This window comes from Aegilops tauschii, unplaced genomic scaffold (genome assembly GCF_002575655.3).
Source record: "Aegilops tauschii subsp. strangulata cultivar AL8/78 unplaced genomic scaffold, Aet v6.0 ptg000442l_obj, whole genome shotgun sequence".
Classification (NCBI taxonomy): Eukaryota; Viridiplantae; Streptophyta; class Magnoliopsida; order Poales; family Poaceae; genus Aegilops; species Aegilops tauschii.
The window spans coordinates 121,810-127,710 of record NW_027332683.1 but is presented as its reverse complement, the minus strand read 5'-3'; the positions used below and the strand labels follow the sequence as shown (position 1 = coordinate 127,710).

Below are 5,901 nucleotides of genomic sequence, written 5' to 3'. Positions count from 1 at the left end.
TCTGTTTAACTTCTCGCTCGTTTATCGGAATCAGGCGATTCAAGCGCCTAGAGTTTCGTCTCGAAATTCTCTTTCCGATTAATCTACTCAAACAAGTTTTTGCTACAGTAAAATTTACCCTAGATCCAGATTAGCAAACGAAGTTTCTTTCTTTCGCCGTTTGACTTTCGTTGCTTCTTTCGAGTTGATTCTTTTTGCAAACCGGAGTTCTTAAGTTGAACTTTCTGGTTGGATCTTTCATTCGAGTTTTACCTGTGCATTAGTTGAGTACTGATTGTATGCTTGTTTGTTTGCGATAGAGTACCCGGAGTGTGCCGCTTGTTACTTCGAATCGCTAGGTTTTGCGGATCATCAGCAAGGCAAGTAACACTTTGATCATACCCCGTTCATACCCAGTTTTTATTGCATTAGATCTATTCCTCAAACATTGCATGATTAGGATCTAATAAACTGTGGGTTTTGGGAAGTAGTTGAGGTAGTACCTATTACCTGTTTTATTATCAAACCCTTGGGAGTTACTTCTACGTTGCTTTTATTATTGCCATGCTATGCTCGTAGACGTGGATTTGGGTTTGAGTGATATTCATGACAGATGTGAGATTGATAATAATGGTTCAACTTAAGGTGGCAACTAAAACTCACATCTGGGTGGATTGAGGCACCTGGAGAACCCAGTGTTGTCTGTATGTATAAGGTCCGCCACCCAGGCTCAAAGGGATCATAAGATTATTCATGCTAGAAACTTCCGTGTGCAGCCACAAGCTATTATGGGCTCTAGCATAGCTGAGTAGGTTACAGGATCTCTTGAAGAGGTGGACTAGCAGATGTAGGGGAAAGTAGGTGTACCGGTCCATCCAGAGTAGAGAGTGATTGTTTCTGAAAGACTGTGTCTCGGTCATCCGTTTCTCAAACATCATGCAGTGCGAGAATCAAGCGGAGGCGATCGAGTCTTGTGGGGAAAAGTGCGCAAACCTCTGCAGAGTGTACAAACTGATCATGATTAGCCGTGTCCCCGGTTATGGACAACTTGAGTATCTAGTACCTGGATTATCATTTGAATCTCATCACCGTGATACTATTAATTAATTTTGTTGGGTTAATGATGACACTTAATTGGGATTGAGTTGGAGGTACCTTCTCAACGTTTCAACCACCATGATAGTTAAATAAAATTTATTCCTTTGAAGTAGGATAAAATTGGCTTTTCGCAAAACTGTAACCATAGAGCTTTCCACCAGCCATATATGCATGTAGTATAGCATTATTATTGTTCATTGCTCTCTATGTGTTACTTTGCCAGCATATTCTATGCGCTGACCCGTTTTCGGGCTGCAACGTTTCATGTTGCAGACTTTTCAGACGACGAGTAAGGTGCCTTAGGTTGTGGTCTTATACTCAGTGATGCCGCTGGAGTTGATGGACTCACTTATCTTCCAAGTCTTCCGCTGTTATCGTTATTAGATGGCCTTAAGCCATGTTTATCATACTTAATCTCTTTGGAGATATTCGATGTAATAAGTGTGTGATTGCTACTCTGTTATAAATCCTCCATTTGTACTGTGCGTGTCAGCATTACTGATCCAGGGATGACACTGGTGCACAGCAGCACAGGCCATTTGAGGTCTGGTCGCTACAGTGCACAGGCTGAGTTTTTAACGTTCCCTTGCGCTGGCATGGTACAATGCGACGTGCGGTGGCTGAGTTCATCGCATTGGGATTTCTTTTTTTTTTGCAGGGACATCGCATTGGGATTGACCATGCTCGGGCCCATTGTGATTTGGTGAACACCGCCGATAAAAAAATAGATTAGGTGAACACCGGGGTCATTGTTTGTGAAGGCGGAAGGACGACAAGTGACGACATGGGTGAGATGTCATGTTAAAATAGAGAACATGGACAGGAGGGGGGACTTGAGCAATGCTTATATGGTTATAGGCCTGCGTGAAGTTTTTTCCTTCCGTTGCAACGCACGGGTCTTTTTGCTAGTATTATATATATCTTTCCTCTTTCCCAAATAATAATAATAATAATAATAATAATAATAATAATAATAATAATAATAATAATCTTTCCCTAATAATAATAAAGCACGGATTGACTTTGTCGGGTTCACCGTCACAATATGTTTCTTCCCATGAATTTATGCTTTCAGTTTGAATTTAAAACACACGAGGTGGTACTAATTCGAGGAACCGTCTGTAGTTTCGTCCATCATTATGATGATTTCATCCTCCGTCAACGATCCAAGGCAGAAAAAAACTGTTCTTCGGTGGGATAGAACTCAAAACCACCAGACCTAACATGCCAAGCCGTCGCCAGTTGAGCTAGGATGTTTTCGTGTTTGAGAGAAAAGGTTTCGCACCTGTCAAATAATCCCAGGCGGCCGACGCAAAAAAAAATCTGGACTAAGCTGGATTGCAAGATATGAGAATACAATGTTGATTATCCTATTAAATAGACCCACATCGCTCCCTTAGATCTATTTTTCCTAATTTATATACGTCTTGATTTTCTTTTGGATATCGAGGAGCCATCTCAGGAATCATTATGGAGGAAATCAGACGTCTCATAATAAGGAAGGAAAGAGGCATTGAGAGAATATAAGGAAAGAAAGAGAGGGATTGAGATAATAAGTAAAGAACGAGAGATTTCAGATGTGATTAAAAATCAAACAAGGAATGAGAATAAGGAAGGAAAGAGGCATTGAGAGAATATAAGGAAAGAAAGAGGAATTGAGATAATAAGGAAAGAACAAGGGATTTCAGATGTGATTAAAAACCAAACAAGGAATGAGGAATTAAATCATGACCGGGAATGAGAGAAGGAAACTTTCATGTGCGTGTGGAAGATGAGGCAGAAAACAAAGGGATCGGCCATGATGATTGAGGACTACGCCACACTCCATTATGAGTTAGATATATATAAAAAAACATGCGTACAATTTTTTTATGGAACATGCAAGTTGAGACTTGAGCACATACAAAGAAAAACATGAGCATATACAAAATTAGATGTCTTTGCACTGGAGAAAAACTTAGATCGTGGCCAATCATGATTTTGAGTTATTCAAAAAAATATTTTTTGCGGGGGGAGTTATTCAAAAAATTAATGTGATGTGCGAACGCACGGCTTACACAACATCACCCACGGCGGACATGACAGGGCCATGCAATCGGATCATCATCACATGTGCGACCGGTCTACCAGATCAGACGGTCTGGTGCAAAAATATCATGATTTACCTACATGGTCGAGGCCGATGAATTTCTTCTTTTGTGTCTAAATTTGTTGAAACGCTTCGTTTGTAACTGAATTGGTAGGTGTTTTGTTTAGGTGCATATGCCACAGTTGAACCACTTGTTTATATCAGAACTGTTGACGTCAAGAACTAAGATATGACGTTGTAATACTAATATTTGACGTACCGAAATTTTTAACTCAAGAGAAAAATATTACGTATAACACATGCAAAAAAAGTCTAAATCACAATAAAAAGGTGTTCATTTTTTGTTGGTCATGCTATACTTTTCTGAGAACAGAAAACATCTTTACTCTTATTTTTCTGATCAACTCACTAGCACCCGTCATCAAAGTACAAGGAATCGGACTCGGAGTCCCTACTTTGTGCAACTCAAACCGCACTTTTCTCTGTTATATCATAGAAAGATGTGTGATCTTTGTAAAATGCTCCTCATATTATGTTGTTTCTCAAACTCCGCACCTTTCTCTGTTATATCATAGAAAGATGTGTGATCTTTGTAAAACGTTTCTCATATTATGTTGTTTCTCATGTGACAATGTGGAGGATTTCAAGGAGTTTGTTGATATCATCACGGTTCATGATGTGAGCCATTGCATTATTAAAGTGGGTTTTTTGTCTCCCGTTGCAACGCACGGGCATTTATGCTAGTAATAATAAAGCACCGATTGACTTTGTCGGGTTCAGCGTCACAATACACTTTCTTCTCATGTCATAATACGCTTTTACGATTTGTATAGACAAAAGGTGATACTAATTTCATCCGTCCGTCAAAACTTTCGTCGTTAAAATTCTTGCGTTCCTGCGGGCGTTGAGAAAACATCGCCCAACCTAAGAAACGCCCTGATCGTCAGGCTTTGGGCCCTACATGTATGTCAGGCTTTGGGCCATACATGTATGTTTATTTTTTGATGATCTGGACCTTGCATGCATGTGCTCCACCATGCCGAAAAAATAATATGATTCTCTCCAATGCTTGTTCGGCTAAATAATAATCCCACATCGCTTATTTACACCTACTCTCAGTGATTCATATACGTACCCACTGATGATTCAATAAGCGACCAATCAGTGAACAGAGATGCAGAGTATGAGGCAGATGTAAAGATCACATCCGTTCCGAAGAAACACCTGGCCACGCGCACAGGACATCTGTACATATACATCTGACAATAAACTTCGGGCTCCAAATGGGGGATCAAGCAACACCGGGGAACTAACTTCATGACCACCACCTCTCTCCCTGAATTGAAGAACAAGCAGATTGATTTGAGTCGAACGCCACAAATCACAAAGAAAGCATGAGCCGAAGCTTACCTGGGCCGAGCCCGCCTCCCCACCACGAGATCCCGCCGCTGCAGAGAAAACCCGATGCCGCTGTCCGCCAACCGGGCTTAGCCCGACGGCCCTACACTGGCGACGGCGAGGGAAGGCAGGAAGGCTGAGAAGGGGGTACCGGCGACACGATTTGGGGCTCGGCCAGTGTACTTTTCTGGGGACGACGCGAGGGCGGAGGGAATGAGGGAGAGGAAGAGAATGAGTGCTCGGCTTGTGTAGTTTTTCGGTGGTACTTACTTTCTGTCGATCTGATTCAGACTAATCCGGTCAAATGAGGGTTCGATGGAACGACACGTATTGTAATTCTTGTGGCATACTGGCCGCTCGACACAGCCGCCATGCCGTTGGTAAGTTTTCATTATTTTCCTACATAAAAAGCAAGGATAGATAGCCGGATAGATATGCATGGTGCATCTCTCTATTTTTTTTTTTTTTGCGGGTGAAAGGAAGATTTTATTTCATCAGTCAGGACATAAGTCATTCTTACAAATATCAGGGGCGTCTCCTGGTCCCGAACCCAACCACACCACAATGCGACCTTCTATCCGTCCAAAGGAGGCCAGATAATAGCTTGCACCATTCTGTTCCCTACGAATATGAGTTAGCTTGAACATCCTCCCTTCCCTCAAAAGCCTTTGAATTTGGTCAACCAACATGGTATAGCGAGACCGGTCTCTGTCCGGCCCATTAATCATGTTAAGAGCGACAAGGCAGCCCGTCTCTACTTCTATCGGTATCACCGTCCATTGCAGGGCGAGGTTGATGCCCTCCATGCAAGCTGAGAGCTCAGCCTCCAATGGTTCTGTACATGTGTGCAACTTTCTACAGGATGAGAAAATGATGTCACCGATGGAGCCGCGCAGAATCATGCCCACCCCCCAGTTCCCGATGTGGCACAGAACGATCTGTCAACGTTCAATTTTGCCCATCCTTGAGCCGGAGGAGACCACCTAGGTGGGGCACCATTGATGGGCTGAGCATGCGGTAATGGCTTGTTGGGAGTCACCACATCCACAACTTGCTTTCCTTTAACTGGATCCGTACCTGGGTTGTTCTGCACACCAATTAGTGAGTCCATGTAGCTTAGAAGATACCTCTTGGATGCTTCAACTGGGGGGGGGGGGCTGCTTATGGTGTGTTATCTCGTTGCGAACGTGCCAGCAACGCCATAATGTCATCATGAGCTCCAATCTCTCAGTGTCCCGCAGGTCGCAAAACGTTTGGGCAAGCTACTCAGGGCCCGTCCATTCAAACGACGCTGGCAGGGGGATCCGCCACTGTTCTGCCATCGCTTGCCAAAGTGC

General features: G+C 43.0%; 1 long non-coding RNA gene across 1 annotated transcript; it reads right to left on the bottom strand.

Moving 5' to 3' along the window:
- Positions 1–3,264: 3,264 nt before the first annotated feature.
- LOC141030626 (uncharacterized) lies at positions 3,265–5,664 on the bottom strand. Its single transcript, XR_012192730.1, has 2 exons — positions 4,577–5,664; positions 3,265–4,502 (listed from the first exon to the last, which is right to left on the bottom strand). It is a non-coding gene; the product is annotated as an uncharacterized lncRNA (long non-coding RNA).
- Positions 5,665–5,901: the final 237 nt, after the last annotated feature.